The sequence below is a fragment of the Macaca thibetana genome, chromosome 3 (assembly GCF_024542745.1).
Source record: "Macaca thibetana thibetana isolate TM-01 chromosome 3, ASM2454274v1, whole genome shotgun sequence".
Classification (NCBI taxonomy): Eukaryota; Metazoa; Chordata; class Mammalia; order Primates; family Cercopithecidae; genus Macaca; species Macaca thibetana.
In genome coordinates this window covers 23,472,033-23,494,138 of record NC_065580.1, presented here as the reverse complement: position 1 = coordinate 23,494,138, position 22,106 = coordinate 23,472,033, and the positions used below count along the sequence as shown (strand labels likewise).

The 22,106-nt window shown below is 41.5% G+C and overlaps 2 protein-coding genes across 7 annotated transcripts in view; one reads left to right on the top strand and one right to left on the bottom strand.

The window, feature by feature from the left end:
• Window positions 1–7,092, bottom strand: part of CNOT4 (CCR4-NOT transcription complex subunit 4) — a 145,402-nt gene extending 138,310 nt beyond the window's left edge. For all 6 annotated transcript variants that reach the window (XM_050782404.1, XM_050782406.1, XM_050782405.1 and 3 more), the window contains exon 1: window positions 6,825–7,092. The gene's annotated coding sequence lies outside the window, so the exon portion shown is untranslated. The remainder of the gene's footprint in view (window positions 1–6,824) is intronic.
• The window catches only part of STMP1 (short transmembrane mitochondrial protein 1), a 360,766-nt gene that overhangs the window by 182,922 nt on the left and 155,738 nt on the right, over window positions 1–22,106 (top strand). The window lies entirely within an intron of this gene.

Genomic DNA, 22,106 nt, shown 5'->3' with positions numbered 1-22,106 from the left:
TCAGGAGGCTGAGGCAGGAGAACTGCTTGAACCCAGGAGGCAGAGGTTGCAGTGAGCTGGGATGGCACCACTGCCACTCCAGCCCTGGTGACAGAGTGAGACACCATCTCAAAATAAATAAATAAAGACATTTTATTATATCATGGCATAGTGGCTCACACCTGCAATCCTAGCACTTTGGGAGGCTAAGAGGATCACTTAAGCCCAGAAGTTTGAGACTACCCTGGGCAACAGGGTGAGACCCCATTTCCACAAAAAATAAGAAAATTAGCTGGGTATGGTCCCATGCCTGTAGTCAGAGTAACCTGAGAGGCTGAGGTGGGAGAACTGCTTGAACCCAGGAGTTCAAGGCTACAATGAGCTAGGATCGTGCCACTGCACTCCAGCCTGGGCAACAAAGACCATCTCAAAAGAAAAAAAAAAAGAAAAAAAAAGTTCTAGTATGAATGAAACAAAGTAATGACTAAGATTTGATACTCTTTGAAGCTGAGTAACAGCTACATGGTGGTTCATATCTACTTTTGTACTTGTTTAAAAATACCAAAAGTTCCTTTTTTAAAAAGTACTAATAACGTCTTTATATCACTTTAAATGACAAAACCAAAATATAACATTTTCTTTACCCAAGGAATATGTAGGTCCCTACTGGCAGTAAGAAAAATGTTTGCAGAAAGATTTAATGCAGAATCCTAATTCTCATCTAAGAATTAATAAAAGTTGGAGGAAAAAATATAATCACACAGACGGGATTTCCATGAAAAGAAAAATTAATCCTAACAACTAAAAGCAACACTGTTTATATTATAAATCTTCATTCAATTAGAGAATTCACAAGAGGGTCCACCCAAATAATAGATGAAAATTTAAAACTTCAGAAAAAATCTTAAGCAAAACATGGGAGGCAGAAAATAAAGGGGAAAAAAAGGAAAAAAGTTGCTACAACCAATGTTCAATAACCCGAATCAGTCAACGTTATTTTAGAAAATTCACAATCTGAAAACACCTAATGCTCTAAGGGAATGGATTAAAAAGTTCTTAAATAATCAGAAAATTAGCACTTCCACTCTATTCCAAAGACTGAAAAACATGCTTAGAAAATTTCAGATATTTGGATTAATGACCATGTATATGTTTGTTGCTATCAAGAAATGCTCCACCCCTTTGAAATTTCAGTCTAACTGCTTTTCAAAATTCAATCACTATTTTGCTGACATCATTCACTAATTGCTTCCAAAAGCGGTAATATAATATCTACTAATTTTTTTTTTCTTTTTTTTTTAGACAAAGTCTTACTCCGTCTCCCAGGCTGGAGTACAATGGCACTATCTCAGATCACTGCAACCTCTGACTCACAAGTTCAAGTGATTCTCCTGCCTCAGCCTCCCGAGGAGCTGGGATTACAGGTACATGCCACCACACTCAGCTAATTTTTGTATTTTTAGTAGAGATGGGGTTTCACCATGTTGGCCAGGCTGGTCTCGAACTCCTGACCTCGTGATCGGCCCACCTGGGCCTCCCAAAGTGCTGGGATTACAGGCGTGAGTCACCGTGCCTAGTCACATCTACTATTTTTAAGTGAAAGCATTTTATTCTACTAATTACACTGCTTTTTTGCCTTGACATTTTTTCCAAACTGGTTTTAGGCATATCCACAAGCCAATTTTGATTATTTTGATTTCAAATTCTACTCCATAATTGCTTTAAAACTCAAGAGGTGAGATTTTAGTAGCCATACTTTTAAAAAGTTATTTTTGAACAGTTATCTGACATACACACCTATACAAATAGCAAGACTTATCCTAACAGCAATATACCATCTGCCCATCACCCAAAGCAATTAAAGCTTAAAACAAGGCAACTCTCCTGTATGAACAGAGTTTAATAATAAAGAAGTCATACTTGAGGCCGGGCACAGTGGCTCACACCTGTAATCTAGCACTTTGGGAGGCTGAGGCAGGCAGATCATGAGGTCAGGAGTTCGAAACCAGCCTGGCCAACATGGTGAAACCCCTGTCTCTACTAAAAATACAAAAATTAGCTGGGTGTGGTGGCGGGCATTTGTAATCCCAGCTACTTGGGAGGCTGAGGCAGAAATGCTTGAACCCGGGGGGCAGAGGCTGCAGTGAGCCAAGATCACACAGCTACACTCCAGCCTGGGTGACAGAGCAAGAGTCCGTCTCGGGAGGGGGGTAAAGAAAAAATTCCATACTCACAAATAAACCTGTTAAGAGGAAAAATAAACTTATACTCAAACCGTGTTATACCATCCTTAAAGTTAGGTTTTCCTACCAAATAAATGTAACCATCTTCTTTTTGGTAGCTTGTAATTTCTCTCTTCTGATAAACGAAAAATATGCTACTAAAATCTAAGTACTAAAATCTAAGGGGCCAAAATAGTGGTGAAATTTTCTATAAACTTCATAATTAAATAATAAAAGAATCATATCATACAAAAGACATGTGTTGGCCAGGTGCAGTGGCTCACGCCTGTAATCCCAGCACTTTGGGAGGCCGAGGCAGGCAGACCACGAAGTCAGGATATCGAGACCATCCTGGCTAAAACGGTGAAACCCCGTCTCTACTAAAAATACAAAAAAAAATTAGCTGGGCGTGGTGGCGGGCGCCTGTATTCCCAGCTACTAGGGAGGCTGAGGCAGGAGAATGGTGTCAACCCGGGAGGTGGAGCTTGCAGTGAGCAGAGATTGTGCCATTGTGCTCCAGCCTGGGCGACAGAGCAAAACTCCGTCTCAAAAAAAAGAAATGTATCACAGAACCAGTTAGATTCTATTATAGAAGAAAAGTTGACATTTACCACATAATCTTTTCTAATAAAGAAGTCCACATAACAAGATTAAAAACAATTGTGAAGTTCTTTTGGAAAACCACTAAACGCATGATTAAAAAGTCCCACATATCTTCTTTCCTTGCATTACAAAAATAACTGGGTAAATTATGCTAGCTTTTTAATTTGCGTACTCGACTTTTGAGAAAAATATGAATATACTATAATCTTTAAAATATTGAGGATATTGCCACCTTTTATTCAGGAATGGATATTTGCAGATTTTTCCTAATATCTTTGAGGTAACATAAAACATTACAAAATCTCAGAATGTGTTAAACAAGTTTTATCCAATACATGCTATTCCAGTGGGATAAAAACCATTTACAAGTTCCATTTAGATTAAGAAATCCTTTGAGAAAAGTATGTAGTACATTCTAGTTATACTGTTTCTAGAACAGCAAAAATCTCTATAACCTATTTCCCTACTGTTTTCTTCAGAACCTGAATGTAATGTAACTTCCTTCACAAAGAGTCAAGACAGTATTATAGTTACTGTGAGAGAGCTAACTAACTGAATTTTCACCAGAGGCTGAAGTTTTCACAAATTAAAACCATTTTACTTAAATGATCTATAAAAATAATAACACTAAGGTTAAATATATTTAATTGAGTACTATTTGCAGTCACATTAGAAAATTTAATTTTAGGCCCAGCATGGTGGCTCACGCCTGTAATCCCAACCCTTTGGGAGGCCAAGGTGGACAGATCACGAGATCAGGAGTTTGAGACCAGACTGACCAACATGGTAAAACCCCGTCTCTACTAAAAATACAAAACTTAGCCGAGCGAGCTGGCGCACGCCTGTAATCCCAGCTATTCAAGAGACTGAGGCAGGAGAATCGCTTGAACCCGGGAGGCAGAGGTTGCAGTGAGCCCAGATCGCACCACTGCACTCCAGTCTGGGTAACAGAGTGAGACTTTGTCTCAAAAAAAAAAAGAGAGAGAAAGAAAAGAAAATTTAATATTTTTCTCACACAAAACAACAAAAAGATAAATTTATTAAACTGAAGAATATAGATTCCTTTTAAAGCCAAGAGTAGAGTGGGGAAAAAAGGGAAGATTTCTAAATCCAAACTGCTTAAACTGATAAGATTTTTTTTATTCCTTTAGAGCACACAAAATCATTTTTAAAATAAAACTCCCTTAAAGCTAGGAGTTCATCCTCTGGCAACACCCTCTTTCTTTAACAAAGTAATGAGTTGCAAGTTATCGCTAGTACTCCCTTTTAGACTCAAGTTGAAGGGCAATACAAAAACAATTTTATTTTTCTGTACTTTGTTATTTGAGTATAACTGTCTCATCCTAATTTTATAATAGGCCAACTTTAAGCGATTCATATTCGAAACATTCTTACAGAAATAATCTATTGATCTCAAGAATTCAACTATTGAACCTGGTAGAAAGTATTCCAAATTATCAAAAGAAACCATGAAAGTATGAAGCTGTAGCGTTCATAAAGTTAGATCAAAAAACTTAAACCACACAAAAATATTTAGAAATCTCAGCTCCCTATTTCTTATCAAAATACTAAAGAACTTTAGATGTCTTCTTTAAACGTACTAAAGATACAAAAGTAAATTCCTTTTGACTTCAGAGGGCCGAAATGAAGAATTCGGTAACTGCAAGCAAAAAGTATGAGGGGAGAAAATTACTTGAGAAAATATTTCGTGAGACAAACACCATTTTAAAAAAAAAAAAAAAAAAAAAAAAAAAAAGACGTATTAAAATCATTTACTCCCTTCTACCAGACAAACAGTCCTCTCCTAGAACTCAACTGCTTACAATTCAGCCAAGTATGATTGCCAAGAGTTTCTAAACCTGTGTTAGGATTGTTCAAAGTGGAAAGCTTCTCCACCAGTGTATTACAACAACAAAAAGTATATTTTTTAGAGTTAAAGATCAACTATTAAATACACTCCTCTGATAAACTAAATGTAAGCGATTTAAAAAAAAAAACTCAAGTTGTAACTTAGGACAAAGTTTGCTATATAAATTGCTTGCAGTTCTAAGAGTATTTATTTGGTCCCCCAAATTGGGGCTTAAGTGGCTGAAAGAAAAAAGTTTTATAGACAGGTTTTCTAACCTTAGTTTACATTTGGTAAAACAGACCATTTATCACAATCAAGTGAACATAATGCCAAATGTTAAGATTCCAAATTTTACAGGTAAAATGTGTAAAAATTACAATAACCCACTAATGGACTGCCACATGAGACTGTCACTGATGTTCAACATTTTTACATATATCTTAAGAATGCAATGTCATATATGTCATGTTCAAACTTGGGATGTATGTATTTGCACTATGTAATCCTGGTTGCTTTTCTGGTAATTCTTTATCTCACAGTGGTCTGATTATAGCCAGGGCTGCTTCTTCCCATTATACCATTAGTCAGTATATCTTAATTTTGCTTTCACCAAAACATGGACATCATAAGCCACCTCTTGCTTCTAGTTTTCTGCTTTTTACTGTAGATAACAATGACAGTGAGTTCTACCAAATGCATGTATGTGCACAGCTTTGTCATTCTTTTCCCAGCCCCCTTCTTTTCTATGAGAAAAATACGAGAAACTTAGGTTTATATAAAAACATCGATTTTTCTTTTGCATACATACCTAATGGATTTTCAAGAGAAGACAATTTATTCAGATAACTATCATCCTAGAAATGTCAAGAGAACTTCCCAAATCCAAAAATAAGAAGTAAATCTGATAATAACTGGAAAGGAAATTTCCACTCAAATCATAAATAAAATGTCATCAATTAAGCTGAACATCAATAAAACTCAGTCAAAAATCAAGTCTCAATACAGAACCCACATATAACCCACATATAATCAAAATATCACTTATATTTGCTAGCGGAGTTCACAGATGAATTCTGTATGTGCGCCAAATTTATCTTATTTTGAATTGCTGGGGTTAATATTAGTATAAATCAGAGCCCACACGAAGTGTCCTGGGCAGAGACAATCCAAAGAACGCTTAGTAGCATGGTAAAAACCGGTCCAAAATGAAAAAAAAAGAAAAGAAAAAAGCCACGTCCTAACACAACAGAGCGAATAAGCGACAAATAGATCACTGAAAGCAAAACGAAAACGGTCCCCTCCGGAGTAGACTGAATAAAAGATCTTTACTCATAACGTTTAATACTATCCGACCTCACTTCATTCACTTCCCAACTTCCTTTACTTTTCAAGGGCCACCACGGGGCATCCCTTTTTCTGGAAGTGTATATGGAAAGGATCTGTACAGGAAAGAGGGAAGGAACGGACAATTCTCAAGAAGGCTAAGAAACAGGTGGGTTAGCAGGAGCAGAAGCATAATCTAGACACTTAAGGGGCAGCTTTAAGATGACAGATGTGGTGGAAGGAAAGACTGCAAATCGGAAGAAGCCCTAGTGTGGCAGATACACTGTGGGCTGATTGCAAGCACCAAAGGGGGGCAAAGGCTAACTCCAGAGTGGTAGCAGTGGAGCAAAAAACAAGCAGCAGGACGGGTGGGCAATGAGCAGTGGGATTAACGAGCAGCAGCAGCAACACGGGTCAGAGTGGAAGTGATGGCTTTGGTCTTGGGAGACGGGGGCCAGTGGGAAAGGACGTCAGACAGGGAATAGGGGGTTGGGGAAACAAGGAGGACTGAGACCTAAGAATCCTGCCCCTATGAAAATGCAGGGGGCAAAGCTGGAGACCAAAAGCCGCCTCGGCTCCCCAATTAAAGAAATTCTCGAAGGAGAGTCGCTGCTTGCCGCCGCGCTGCCTTCTGACCCGCTCGCTTTTCCTGATGGTAACTGCTGTGGCGTAAAGAGGAGAGGGAGGAAGAGGAGGAGGAGGAAGAAGACCAAGGAGGAGGAGGGTGAAGATGAGGCGGGGGGTGGGGAGAAAGGGGGGTGCGGCCTGTACAGTCCCAGCGAAGCCTCCGCTCTCTCGTAGCCGGTCAGCCCCGGGTTTCCCCTAAGCCCAGCACCGCATAGACTCACCCGCCTGCCTTGCCTCGCTTTTCCCTCAGCCGACTCCACGCGCTGCCGCGTCCTCACAAGAAACCACCGAACGAGCGTCGGGGAAAAAACTCTTCAGAACCGGGCCTGATTGCTTCAGTGAGTCCGACCTTTACGGCTGAGAGAGAGACTCTCAGCTTTCGGTGGGTTCCACAGCCAGACGGGCCACCATCTTACATTAGGGTAAGACTCCTCCGGCCTCCCGTGCGCAGGCGCACGCCGATCCGGCCAGGAGGGGCGGGGGAGGGGCGGGAGGAGCGGCGGGCGGCTGAGTGGGAGGTTGCGGTGGCCGCTCCCGCAGCACCCTGGGAGTTGGAGTCCTCGGAGGGTAACCGCCCAGGGGCACGCCGGGAGTTGAAGTCCTCTCTCAGAGGGCGGAGGAGATCGCCCACCTCACGTGGCTGCTGGACTGAGCCTTTCTTCGTGTTTTGCTTCCTTCTCTGCGCGCGTGTGCTACTTCAATGTCATTTGGTCGGCGGTTTTCACTAGTCATTCTGTGTCCTCGGTGTTTTTGGAAATGTGCGACCCCAAGACTGGGGCGAGGCTAGACAATTTTTCTGGGAGCCCGGAATGTTTCTTCTCTGCCCCGCCCACCAGGGATATCTAAAGGGGGCGGGGTGGAGGTGGAGGCAGGTTGGGGGTACGAAGAGCGCGGGATTTGATCTAGGGTAAGAATTTGATACAGACTTGGCGTCTGTTTGCGAAACAAGGAGGAAACAGACGCCCGTTTAATTCATTTCCCTGTCCTTGCGCATTTGGGGGCCACCACCCTTGATACCTTCTTCACTGTAAAATCGCCGGTGAAGAAATATACTAAATTGTTCTGTGCAGATTACCCAAGAGAACAGAAGACCCGTGCACTTACAATAACGTGCTTCGGTTGATGTGAATTTCAGAATTTGCAGACCTCTGTGCGAATTAGTGTTAGTTCGCTGTCCTGCCAGCACAGCTGTGTGCAAGTTGACAAACTCTACACACATCGGCACATCCCCAAGAACAATGAATGCAGCCACAATCTCTACGAGCACTGAGGAATCATCAGTCACAAACGTCAGTCAATGTACTGGTCGCTCCCGTTTGCATCCCAGAACTCTGGTGAAAGCGGCGCTCGAAGCAGTAATTTTTGCTTATTGCATGTATTCTTCACCCACTCATACAGCAAATACTCAATGAGCTCCTCCTGGCCGCCGGGTACTCTTCTATATATTGAGAACACAATGGTGAGCAAAATAGAAAAAATTCCCTGTCCCCATCCTAGTGATATGTTGGGATGAGGAAGAGGAGAGGAGGCATTTTTTAAAAAATACGTGATTAAAATGCATAGTATGTCATAACCGATTTTAAAAACTTAGGAAAGGGGAGTAGGGAAAGAGGTTGCAGTTTTAAATTTATGAACTCAATGTCATAAGAAGAAGCCCTCATTTCTTTTTTCCCTTTTTTTTTTTTTTTTTTTTTTTTTTTTTTTTTTTTGAGACGGAGTTTCTCTCTATCTCCCAGGCTAGAGTGCAATCTAGGCTCACTGCGCTCACTGCAAGCTCCGCCTCCCGGGTTCACGCCATTCTCCTGCCTCAGCCTCCCAAGTAGTGGGACTACAGGCGCCCGCCACCACGCCCGGCTAATTTTTTGTGTTTTTCAGTAGAGAAGGGGTTTCACCGGTCACCCAGGCTGGAGTGCAGTGGCGCGATCTCGGCTCACTGCAACCTCCGCCTCTCGGATTCAAGCGATTCTTCTGCCTCAGCCTCCCGAGTAGCTGGGATTACATGCACGTGCCATCACGCCAGGCTAATTTTTACATTTTTAGTAGAGACAGGGTTTCACCATGTTGGTCAGGCTGGTCTCAAACTCCTGACCTCAGGTGATCCGCCTGCCTCGGCCTCCCAAAGTAGTGGGATTACAGACGTGAGCCACCGCACCCGGCCTCATTCTTTCAATACATTGGTTTTCTGTGTTTCCGTTTCCCCACTATCAAACCTAGAGACAACAGTTATTTGGGTAAAAATTAAAATATGTAATGAAGTCACATTTTACCCAAAGTTTGAAATTATAGAATCATGAAATGATTACCTAGCAAGGAAACTTGGGAAATTATTTGGATTTCCCTTTAGGTAATTAAATGCCTAAACATTCAATATGGTTGACGTTTTTATTTAAAATGTATGTTTATTTTTCTTGTATATATTACCAATTTTATAGTAGGATATAAACAAAGCAATGAAAAGAACAAAATAAAAAGAAGCCTTCCCATTATGAAAGATTAGAATCATCACAGTAAAAACTGGAAGGGATCTTAAGCATCACCTAATCCAGTGGCAACCTTATCTTAGTCAACATTCCTTTTTTTAATAAATGTTTTTATAATATGCTCTTTATTAGCCTAAAATGAAATTCATAGGTATATAAACTACCTATATACATGATTTAATCTTAAATCAAAATGATGTTCTTTTTATAATATAAATGATATGAAGAAAGTAATTTATAATAAAATTGTATTTCAATATATAAATGCTCAGCATGACTATTCTAGAAATACAGTCAAGTCATGGTTTGCTAGCACTTATAAATAAAATCTCCAACACTAGGGGGCAATGCCACCCCTGTACTGAGACTGGCAGTAAGGTGACAGTTCCTAGGTGATCAATTGTGAGAGTCACTACCATCTCAGGCCAGTACTCCTTTTACTATACTACATTGCCAGTTTTCATATGTTTAAGTGTGCATATGTGTGTTTATATACTTTCATATAGACTTATGTATGTAACACTTCATTCTCATATGGTTTTAAAAGTTAACATTAAATCAGGCCAGGTGTGGTGACTCATGTCTGTAATCCTAGGACTTTGGGAGGCTGGGGCAGGCGAACTGTTTGAGCCCAGAAGTTCAAAGCTAGCCTGGGCAACCTAGGGAGACTCTGTCTCTACAAAGATAAAATTTTAAAAACAGCCGGGTATGGTGGTGTCTGCCTGTGGTTCCAGCTACTTGGGAGGCTCAGAGGGGAGGATCACTTGGGCTTGGAAGTCGAGGCTGCAGTAAGCCATGATCATGCCACTGTACTCCAGCCTGGGCAACAGAGTGAGACTCTGTCTCAAAACAAAACAAAACAAAAAACATTCAGTTGTATTACTTTGCTTACCTAATGATTCCTCAGTGTGGAACCTATCTATTCACTTAATAAATGTAGTTTATAAACCTTTAGGCATTGTGCTCAATGCTGGTGGTATAGCAAAACAGTGGTCAGCAAAACATGGTCCCTGTCCTCATAGAGCATAATGCCTAGTAGAAAAAGCAGACATTAAATAATCGTACATATAAATAAATACAAGCATATAAACAGAAGTTCATATATGTGATTACAACTGGTCGTGAGTACTAAGAAGATGTTTAAAGGATGTTATGAGAAAGTTTAAGAGGGGAGCCTAATTTAGATTGGTGAGGAGAGGAGGGTAGTCTTTACCAGGTTAAGAGTGGAGAATATGCAGAGACAGGAGGTGGTTTTAAAAAACCTCACCACAGGCTGGGCACAGTAGCTCACGCCTGTAATCCCAGCATTCTCGGAGGCCAAGGCAGGTGGATCACCTGAGATTAGGGGTTCAAGACCAACCTGGCCAACATAGTGAAATGCCGTCTCTACTAAAAATACCAAAAAAATTAGCCAAGCCTGGTGGCAGGCGCCTATCATCCCAGCTACTCAGGAGGCTGAGGCAGGAGAATTGCTTGAACCTGGGAGGTGGAGGTTGCAGTGAGCCAAGATCACGCCACTGTACTCCAGCCTGGACAACAAGACCGAAACTCCATCTCAAAATACAAACCTCACCACAGCCGGCATGGTGACTCATGACTGTAATCCCAGCAGTTTGGGAGGCAGAGGCAGGCAGACTTGAGCCAAGGGGTTCGAAATCAGCCTAGGCAACCTGCCAAAACCCTGTCTCCACCAAAAATACAAAAAATAAGCCGGGTGTGGTGGCACACATCCGTTGTCCCAGCTACTCAAGGGGGCTGAGGTGGGAGGATCGCTTGAGCCTAGGAGGTTGGGACTGCAGTGAGCCAAGATTGTGCCACTGCACTCTAGCCTGGGTGACAGAGTGAGACCTCGTCTCAAAAAAAAAACAAAAACAAAACAAAAACACTTCACCAGAAGGTGTGTATAGACTATGATGAGTAAGGGGAAGGGTGGCATGAGGTGAATTTAGAGAAAGGCAAGGGCCAGGCCGGGCATGGTGGCTCATGCCTGTAATCCCAACACTTTGTGAGGCCAAGGTAAGTGGATCATATGAGGTCAGGAGTTCGAGACCAGCCTGGCCAACGTGGTGAAACCCCATCTCTACTAAAAATACAAAAATTAGCCAGACATGGTGGTGCACACCTGTAGTCCCCGCTACTTGGAAGGCTGAGACACGAGAATCGCTTAAGCCCAGAAAGTGGACGTTACAGTGAGTCGAGATCATGCCACTGCGCTCCAGCCTGGGCAACAGAGTGAGACTCTGTCTCAAGAATGAATGAATGAATAAACAAATAAATAAATAAATAAAAATAAAGAAAGGCAAGGGCCAGATTATCCAGGCCCTTGTAGGTAGGAAACACAGCTCTTATTCCACAGGAAAAGGAAAGCCTGTGGAGGAAACAGTCATGATCTGACTGACATCTTGAAAAGACAGTGCCACCCAATATCCATCAATGTGAAAGTTATAAATTTAATTTCAGTACTTCCATTTTCTGGAATATTACATGGCTTTATGAAAAAAAGAAAGAGAAAGAATGACATATTGACCTGGAGGAATGTCCATGATATGTTTATCAGGTAAAGAATAAATAAATACATTATAACAATATATTGTGTAATGTAATACATTTTTTAGAAACAAAAAGAACCTTGGCCGGGCGCGGTGGCTCAAGCCTGTAATCCCAGCACTTCGGGAGGCCGAGACGGGAGGATCACGAGGTCAGGAGATCGAGACCATCCTGGCTAACACGGTGAAACTCCGTCTCTACTAAAAAATACAAAAAACTAGCCGGGCGAAGTGGCGGGTGCCTGTAGTCCCAGCTATTCGGGAGGCTGAGGCAGGAGAATGGCGTGAACCCGGGAGGCGGAGCTTGCAGTGAGCTGAGATCTGGCCACCGCACTCCAGCCTGGGCGACAGAGCCAGACTCAGTCTCAAAAAAAAAAAAAAAAAAAAAAAAAAAAAAGAAACAAAAAGAACCAGTGCAGATTAATAGAAAAAAGAATAGAAGGATTCATTTCACATCAAACATTTAGTGTGTGTTGGATACCTGGGAGGATTGTAATTAGATAGGCATAGAGGGAAAGCATATTTGCTTTGTAAATTAACCAGGCTTGGTGGCCAGTGCCTGTAGTCCCAGCTACTTGGGAGGCTGAGGTGGGAGGATCACTTGAGCCTAGGAAGTCGAGTCGGCAAAGTCTGCAGTGAGCTGTGATCGTGGGCAACAGAGACCCTGTCTCAAAACAAAATAGAAAAAACAAAAACAAAAACTTTTCTTCAACCTGAGGAAGTTGATTTTAAAAAAGAAAAAAAAAACTTTTCTTTATAAATTGCTTCATTGATTTTTTTGTATATGAATTAGTTTTATACATTTTTTAAAAATAGATCACTCAGCTTTGTGGAGAATGGATTGGATAAAGGCAAAAATGAAAATGGAACAACTAAGAGAATATTTCAATCATCCAGACAGTAGTTCTGATTGTGGTGGCAGCAGTAAAGATAGGGGGAAAAAAAAGTGATGAATTCAAGATATATTTTTTTGGAGTTGAAATAATAGGACTTGGTGATGCACTGCATATGAAGTTCTCACGAATGACTCTCAGATTTTCCGGCTTCAATGGCCTTGTAGATAGTGGCTCCTTTAGTAAAAGGAGAATGGCGAACATTGAAATAGCATCTGTAGAAAGCAGAACAACTTCATCAGAAAAACAGCAGGATTTCAGGGAAATAATGGCTTCTCATTTGAGACTCGTGAATTTAAAAATCATGGTGATTATGTTTACCACAACTTAGTGATTTTTCTTAATAATGCTTATTTGCTTGGTTTCTGCCAAAGAAACTATGTACAGTTGGGTTTATCTAGGCTGGAAGAGGACAATAAAAACAAGAGAGGGTTAATGGGCAACCAGAATTATGGATTGTTTCCCATTTTTAAGCCTTTTAAAATTATTAATATATAGATTTTAATTTTAATTTTTTTTTAGACAGGGTCTCACTGTGTCACACAGGCTGGAATGCAATATAGCGCAATCTCAGCTCACTGCAACCTCTACCTCCTGGGCTCAAGCAATCCACCTGCCTCAGCCTCCTGAGTAGGTGGGACTACAGGGGCACACCACCACATCTGGCTAATTTTTGTATTTTTTTGGCAGAGACAGGGTTTCCCCATGATACCCAGGCTGTTCTCAAACTCCTGGCCCAAGTGATGCACTCACCTCTGCCTCCCAAAGTGCTGTGATTACAGGCATGAGCCACTGCACCTGACCTAGATTTGTATGTCTTGGAGATGGGGGTCTCACTATACTATCCAGGCTGTTCTCAAACTCCTGGCCTTGAGTGATCCTCCTGCCTCAGCCTCCAGAGTCGCTGGAACTATAGGCATGAACCACCACACCTAGCTAGATATTTTAAATAAATAACGTCATTTTCAAGTTACATTCTTGGGATATAGTTTCAAATATAGACCTACTAGGCCAAGCTTGTCCGACCTGCAGCCCACAGGCCACAATGGGCTCCAGGATAGCTTTGAATGTGGCCCAACACAAATTCATAAACTTTCTTAAAACATTATGAGTTTTTTGTGTAATGTTTTCTGTTTTAGGTCATCAGCTATCCTTAGTGTTAGTATATGTTATGTGTGTCCCAAGACAATTATTCTTCTTCCAGTGTGGCCCAGGGACGCCAAAAGATTGGACACCCCTGTACTAAGCCAAAGGAAATGATCAATTTTATGACCCTTGTCATGGCTAGATTGCTTTAATATTAATACATACTAAAGTCACTTTATTCGTAGGACTTTTTTTTTCCCCAAAAACCCATTGATTTTGTGGAGTTTTTCCTGTTATTTAGTTAGTTTTAGTCATTTACTTAGTATTTGAGTGTTAAATATTGGCTATGTGGTAGTAAGCAAAACACTAAACTCAGAGATCTTAGGGTTGAAAAGGAGAGACAGACAACAAGTAAAATAATAAGCAAATTACTTATATTGTCAAAGTATTAGGAAGGACAAAGAACAGAATGATAAAAGAAATATCAGGAAGGGATTTACTTTAGATTGAAAAGCCTCTCTGAAGAGATGACTTCATCTGAGATTAAAAGGATTTGAAGAGATTATCCATTTAATGAATGGTCTGTGCCAAGACCCTGATGCAGGAATAAGTCGAGCATATTCCAGGAATGGAAAGTTAGCCTGTGAAGTTGGGGCAGAGAACGCAAAGGCAGAGTGGTAGGGGATGAGGTTAAGGAAGAAAGTAAAATCCAGATTATGCAGGGCTTTACGTGAAGTTTGGATAAGAGAGAGTTGAATGATTTGAAGCTGGAGAGTGACATGACTCAATTTACTTTTCAAAAGACCACTGTGGCTGTCAGGTGGGGAGTAGACCAGAGATAGGTGGTGAATGGAGAAGTGGAGAGACCAGTAAGGACGCTACTACAGAAGTGCAGTCTGGAGATAATGCATGGCTTGGACCAGGGCAGGGCTGGGACTAGGTGAGGGGAGAAAGGAAGCATTTGCCTTGGGCACAATATTTTTAAAATTTTTATTTATATATTATTATTATTATTTAGAGACAGGGTCTTGCCTAGTCTGGAGTGCAGTGGCATGATCATAGCACACTGTAACTAAGATCTTGAACTCCTGGGCTCGAGGGATCCTCCCACCACAGCCTCCTAACTGCAGGCATGCAGTACCACCATGTCCAACTAAGTCTTTTATTTTTTTATAGAGATGAGGTCTCATTCTGTTGCCTAGGCTGGTCTCAGACTCCTGGCCTCAAGCAGTCCTCGCTCCTCAGCCTCCCAAATTTCTGGGATTACAGGCATGAGCTACTGTGCCTGGTCCTAGGGCACAGAATTTAAGCAGACATTTAAAAACTCAGTAATTAAGGTCAATAATGTTTAGATAAAACATTTTGAAAAGTCAAAATTAATGCAAAAAAACCATGATGAACAAAATATTAAAATATATGATAAAGACAAAATCCTAGACTGGGCATAAAGGATCACGCCTAGAATCCCAGCACTTTGGGAGGGCAAGGCAGGTGGATCACTTGAGCTCAGGAGTTTGAGACCAGCCTGAGCAACATGATGAAACCCCATCTCTACAAAAAATATAAAAAATTAGCCAGGCATGGGCATGGTGGCGAGTGCCTGTAGTCCCAGCTACTTGGGAGGCTGAGGCAGGAGAATGGCATGAACCCAGGAGGCAGAGGTGGCAGTGAGCCTAGACCGCGCCACTGCACTCCAGCCTGGGTAACAGAGCGAGACTCCGTCTCAAAAAAAAAAAAAAAAAATTAACCAGGCACAACACTTAATAGAATTGTTTTATTTATTTATTTATTTAAAGACACGGTCTCGCTCTGTCACCCAGGCTGGAGTGCAGTGATGTAATCTCAGCTCACTGCAGCCTCTGCTCTGCCTCCTACATTCAAGCGCTTCTTGTGCCTCAGCCTCCCAAGTAGCTGCAATTACAGGCGCATATCACCACACCCAGCTAATTTTAGTATTTTTAGTAGAGAAAGGATTTCACCATGTTGGCCAGGCTGCTCTCAAACTCCTGACCTCAAGTGATCTGCCTGCCTCAGCCTGAGTGCTGGAATTACAGATGTGAGTCACCACACCCAGCCACTTCATAGCAGAATTTTAAAAGCATTTGCTTTAAAACATGACAAGGATACTCACTACTATCATGGTTACTATTTAACAGCATACTAGAGGGGCTAGCCAATGCAAAAAAACATAAGAAAGAAGACATTTATAAACTAGAAAGAAAGAAAAAACTCTCACTATTTTCAGATATAATGATTGTCAGTATGGAAAATATATGAATACGTAACAAAAACTAAAAGCAATTCAGTTCACAATATCAACATAAGAAAACCAGCAGTATTCCTATATATCAGCCACAAGAATACAAAACCATATGAAAAATACACATGACTAAATAGTAAGACTTGTTAAATCTTGGTAAGGAGTGTTTACAGAGTCATCGGGATTTGTGGCTTCCAGTAATAAAGAGCATGCAAGGTGATTCTGACCAAATTTCTCTCTTATTATGTGAAGGGGGCAGAAGAACACACATCACAAATGCTGCGTAGTGTAAATGTAAAATAAGATTTAGTGGGGAAAAGATACTGGCAGAGATGCAGCAAAGCCTTATTCCCTATTATCCCACAGAGACACATCTGAAGGCTTCCATAAATAGGCTACGTATACTCCCCTCCCAAAAAAGGGGCGATTCCAGGTGATAGACCGCACTCTGTGATGTTTTACCTACCTACTGAGAATGGGAAATAGGGAGTAGGCAATTATATAAGAATGAGAACTTCCTGGTTGGGAATAACCTTGTTAGAAAGGAGCAGCTCCTGGAGTTCAGATTCTGAGAATACTCTTTTTTCTTGGACCTGCTGAAGCAGGTTCTTGCTAGGCTACTTGTCTGATTAGCTATTGCCACAAAAGTGCTGTGTAATAACTACCCCCAAGATATAATAGCTTAAAACATAGTCAGTTTTTCTCTCCAACTGCAGGTGAGCTGAGGGTCAATGGATCTAAGCTGGGTTCATCTCAGCGACTCTGCTTCAAGCTGTAAGTCCAGCTGGGATTGGCTCCTCTCTGTGGGTTAGGCTCAGGATTGCTTTCATCTGTGTTCATTCTGGGGTCCAAGGTCAAGAGGCAGCAGCTTCCTGAGGAAAGCTCTTTACATGGCAATGGCAGAGGTGCAGAAACGCAAGCCCAAATATGCAATTTTTTTTTTTTTTTTTAGATGGAGTTTCACTCTGCCGCCCAGGCTGGAGTGCAGTGGCATGATCTCAGCTCACTGCAACCTCTGCCTCCCGGGTTCAAGTGGTTCTCCTGCCTCAGCCTCCCAAGTAGCTGAGACTACAGGCACCTGCCACTATGTCCGGCTAATTTTTGTATTTTTAGTAGAGATGGTGTTTCACCATACTGGCCAGGCTGGTCTTGAACTCCTGAGCTCAAGTCATCCACCTGCCTTGGTCTCCCAAAAGTGCTGGAATTACAGGCATGAACCACCGCGCCAGGCCTTGTAAACGTATTTTAAGCCTCTCTTTACACCACATTTGGTAACATCTCAGCAGTCAAGGTATGTTACATGGCCAAGTTCAACATTATAATACTTGGGAAATAGAGTTCTCTCCTGGAGGGTGAGGGAAATGAGTGAATATTTACTGAACACTAACTACCACAATAATGAAAGAGAAAGGAATGAATTTCCACTACCATCCAGATTTGTCTTCACTTTCTGGCTCTTGAAGATCATTAAATATAAGTCCTTTATCCTTTCATTAAAGATAACTAACAAGAGGTTAGATAAATACCAGAAGCATTTACTAAAAAGCATAAAAGACATAAAAATAGCTGGGCGCCATGGCTCACACCTGTAATTCCAGCACATTGGGAGGCCGAGGAGGGCAGATCACGAGGTCAGGAGATCGAGATCATCCTGTCTAACACAGTGAAACCCCGTCTCTACTAAAAGTACAAAAAATTAGCCCAGCATGGCAGTAGGCACCTATAGTCCCAACTACTCGAGAAGCTGAGGCCAGAGAATGGCGTGAACCCAGGAGGCGGAGCTTGCAGTGAGCCAAGATTGCGCCACTGCAGTCCAGCCTGGGTGCCAATGCAAGACTCCATCTCAAAAAAAGACATAAAAGTATAGTCAGCCTTGAAATGAGAAAAAAGTTGGAGCTTAAATAAGTGAATTGAAGCGATTTCCATTCAAGGGGCATTTGGTCATCCAAAAAAGGCATCTGAGAGACAAGGCTACCTTCTGCCAATTGCCAAAGGTAAAAATCCTCTGGCAGCCAAAGATAAAGATCTCCCTCGTTGTTAAATATTCTCTTTAAATATACTACTGCTTTTACCCAGGAGCCATTTGCTAGTCTAAGGGGAGCAGCTGAAAATGAGTAGCTTTATGGAAACTGAGGCTAGAGGAACAGGAGTTGGAGGTCAACACATGCTGAAGGTGGGGACTCTCTGCCCTGGACTGGGACCCTGAAATGCCCTACTTAAGAAAGTAAGGGGGCTGGGCACAGTGGCTCATGCCTATAATCCCAGCACTTTGGGAGGCCAAGGCAGGTGGATCGCTGGAGCTCAGGAATTCCAGACCAGCCTGGGCAACATAGAGAGGCCCCGTTCTCAAAACAAACAAACAACAACAACAACAACAACAAAAACAGATTTTAGCCGAGCACCTTGGCACACCTATAGTCCCAGCTACTCAGAAGGCTGAGGCAGGAGGATCATTGATTGCCCAGAAGTTCACAGCTGCAGTGAGCTATGATCACGCCACTGCACTGCAGCCTGGGTGACAGAATGAGACCCTGTCTCTAAAAAAAGAAAAAAGAAAATAAAGGTAGGTCCTCAGGCAATGCAGAAAATTCAAAAACAAAAAAAATTAAAAGGAAGGATAGTAACTCAACTTTAGAGAGTAATCTTGGTAACTGGCATTGTAGCATTGCCTTGGACTACTAGCACCATCGGGTTCTTGGTAGAAGGAAACAAAAATTCCCTGGAGGAACCTATATTATCCTAGCTTTTAAAGTATACCTGAAAGAAAATTTTAAAATAAAATGTCAGCTGGGCGCAGTGGCTCATGCCTTTAATCACAGCACTTTAGGAGGCCAAGGCAGGAAAGTCACTTGAGCCCAGGAGTTCAAGACCAGTCTAGGCAACATCGTGAAACCCTGTCTCTATAAGAAAAGTACAAAAATTAGCCAGGCGTAGTGGCATGCACCTGTAGTCCCAGTTACCTGGGAGGCTAGGGTGGGAGGATCACCTCAGCTCAGGAGGTTAAGGCTACAGTGAACTGTGATTGTTCTACTGTACCCCACCCCATCTCAAAATAAAATAAAATAAAATAAGTCCAAGAATCAATAAATTATGGAATATATATGAAGTCAAGACAGTGCAAATCAGGGCCCAAAAAAACAAACAAAAACACAACAGAAAACAAAATCCACAGAGACACTAAGTATTAGAATTACTAGAGAAAAGTTGTAAAACAATTACATTTTCTCTTTTAGCGTAGACAAAAGATAAACTTTAAAATCTCTGCAAGGAACTAGAAACTATTAAAAGTGACTTTACGGAGTTGAAAGAGATCCAACTAGAAGTTTAAAACTGATAAAGGTAATCACCGAAATTAAGAACTCAGGCTGGGCGTGGTGGCTCAAGCCTGTAATCTCAGCACTTTGGGAGGCCAAGTAGGCAGATCACTTGAGGTCAGGAGTTTGAGACTAGCCTGGCCAACATGGTAAAACTCCAGCTCTACTAAAAATACAAAAATTAGCTGGGCATAGTGGCAGGAACCTGTAATCCCAGCTACTCAGGAGGCTGAGGCAGTAGAATCGCTTGAACCGGGAGGCGGAGGTTGTAGTGAGCCGAGATCGCACCACTGCACTCCAGCCTGGGTGACAGAACAAGATTCCATCTAAAAAAATTTTAAAAAAGGAACTCAGTGTACGACTTTAACAGATGATTAGGCAAAACTGAAAAGAAAATTAGTGAACTAGATGGTAGAAGGTTTATTCATAGTAAAACTCATAGAGATAAAATGAAGTAAAATACAAAATAGAGAACAAGAGATATATATGATACAGAGAAATGGTCTAGTATAGTTAGTATCCCAAAAGATAAGAGAGAGAAAATGGAGTTGAGGCAGTATTTGGAGATAATGACTGTGAGTTTCCCAGAACTGATGAGGGACCTCAATTCATTGATTCAAGATGCCCAGTGATTCCCAAAAAGGTAAAAGAAAGGAAAGAAAGCCATATGTGTTCATTCTAGGGCCCAGGCTGAAGGGGCAGCAGTATTTACTATAGTCAGTATATATTGAGTCTAACTTCTTAATCCAGTCTGATGGTGACTGTCTTTTATTTTGTTATTTTCTAATTTTAAAAAAATTTGTGTAGGGACAAGGTCCTACTATGTTTTCCAGGCTGGTCGCAAACTCCTGAGCTCAAGTGATCCTCCTGCCTTAGCTTCCTAATATACTAGGATTACAGGTTCAAGCCACCACACTCAGCCTGATCACTACCTTTTAATTGAGCTGTTTAAACCATTTACACTTAATATAATTATTGATATGGTTGGATTTAAATCTACCATATTGCTAATTGTTTTCTATTTGTCTCATCCTTTTTTTGTCCTTTTTTCCTACATTCTTTTGTATTGGGTATATTTTATTCTATTTTATCTCCACTATTGGCTTATTAGTTATAGCTCTTTTAAAATTATTTTAGGTCAGGCATACTGGCTCACACCTGTAATCCTAGCACTTTTGGAGGCCAACGTGGGATGGTCACTTGAGCCCAGGAATTCGAGATCAGCCTGGGCAACATGGCGAGACCCCAGCTCTACAAAAAATAAAAACCATAGCCAAGCTTGGTGGCACACACTTGCAGTCCCAGCCACTCAAGAGACTGAGAGGCTGAGGCAGGAGAATCACTTGAGCCCAGAAGGTAGAGTCTGCAGTGAGCCATGTTCCTACCACTGCATTCCAGCCTGGGTGACAGAGCAAGACCCTATCTCAAAAAAAAAAAAAAAAAAAAAAAAAAAAAATATATATATATATATATATATATATATATACACATTTTAGTGGTGCCCTAGAGTTTACATCTTTAATACATTCTTAATACAACACAGCCTACCTTCAAATAATATTGTACCATTTCACATATAGTATAAGAATCTTACAACAGTGTATTTTAAATTCCTTCTTCCCCATCTTCATACTATTTTTGTCATATATTTTACTTTTACACAAGTTATAAAGCTCCAATATATTGTTACTATTTTGCATTAGACATCAATTATCTCTCTCTCTTTTTTTTTTTTTTTTTTTTTTTTAAGGCAGTCTCACACTATTGCCTGGGCTGGAGTGCAATGGCACAATCTTGGCTCCCTGCAACTTCCACCTCCCAGGTTTAAGCAATTCTCCTGCCTCAGCCTCCCGAGTCGCTGGGATTACAGGCGCCTGCCACGATGCCTGGCTTATTTTTTGTATTTTTTAGCGGAGACGAGGTTTCACTATGTTGGCCAGGCTGGTCTTGAACTTCTGACCTTGTGATCCACCCACTTCAGCCTCCCAAGGTGCTGGGATTACAGGCGTGAGCCACCGCACCCAGCCCAATTATCTTTTTAAAATAAGAAAAAACATGTATTTTACAGTTACCTTCATGTTACCTTCGTACGTTGAGCTCTTACTTGTTTATATGGATATATAAATGTCTGTTAGGTATCATACTTCAGCTCAAATAACTTTCACATTTCTTGTAATTTGTCAGATGCAGATTACAAATTAGCCAGGTATGGTGGCTCACACCTGTAATCCCTACTCAAGAGACTGAGGCAGGAGAATTGCTTGAGGTCAGGAGTTTGAGCTATGATTGCACCACTGCACTGCAGCCAGGGAGACAGAATGAGACTCTATCCCTTAAAAAGCTCAAATGTGGCCCGGTGTGGTGGCTTATGCCTGTAATCCCAGCACTTTGGGAAGCCGAGGCAGGTGGATCACGAGGTCAGGAGATCGAGACCATCCCAGCTAACGTGGTGAAACCCCTATCTCTACTAAAAATAAAAAAAAATTAGCCAGGTGTGGTGGCTGGCACCTGTAGTCCCAGCTACTTGGGAGGCTAAGGCAGGAGAATGAACCTGGGAGGCGGAGCTTGCAGTGAGCTGAGATCGTGCCACTGCACTCCAGCCTGGGGCGACAGAGTGAGACTGCGTCTCAAAAAAAAAAAAGCTCAAATGTCTCAAATGTAAATTTAAAAAAAATTTTTTCTTGTAATGCAGGTATTCTGTCAATTAATTCTCTCAGCATTTGTTAGCTTGAAAAGGGCTTTACTTTGACATAATTTTTGAAAGATGTTTTCCCTGTGTAAGAATTCAGAGTTAACAGTTTGAATATCATGTTAGCCATGGAAGTGCACCACTCATATGTCTCTCGAAAAGAACCTGCTGCAGAAAGCATAGATAATGGATAATCCCAGATGCCTCACCTTTGAATCTACCACACCATTCAGCT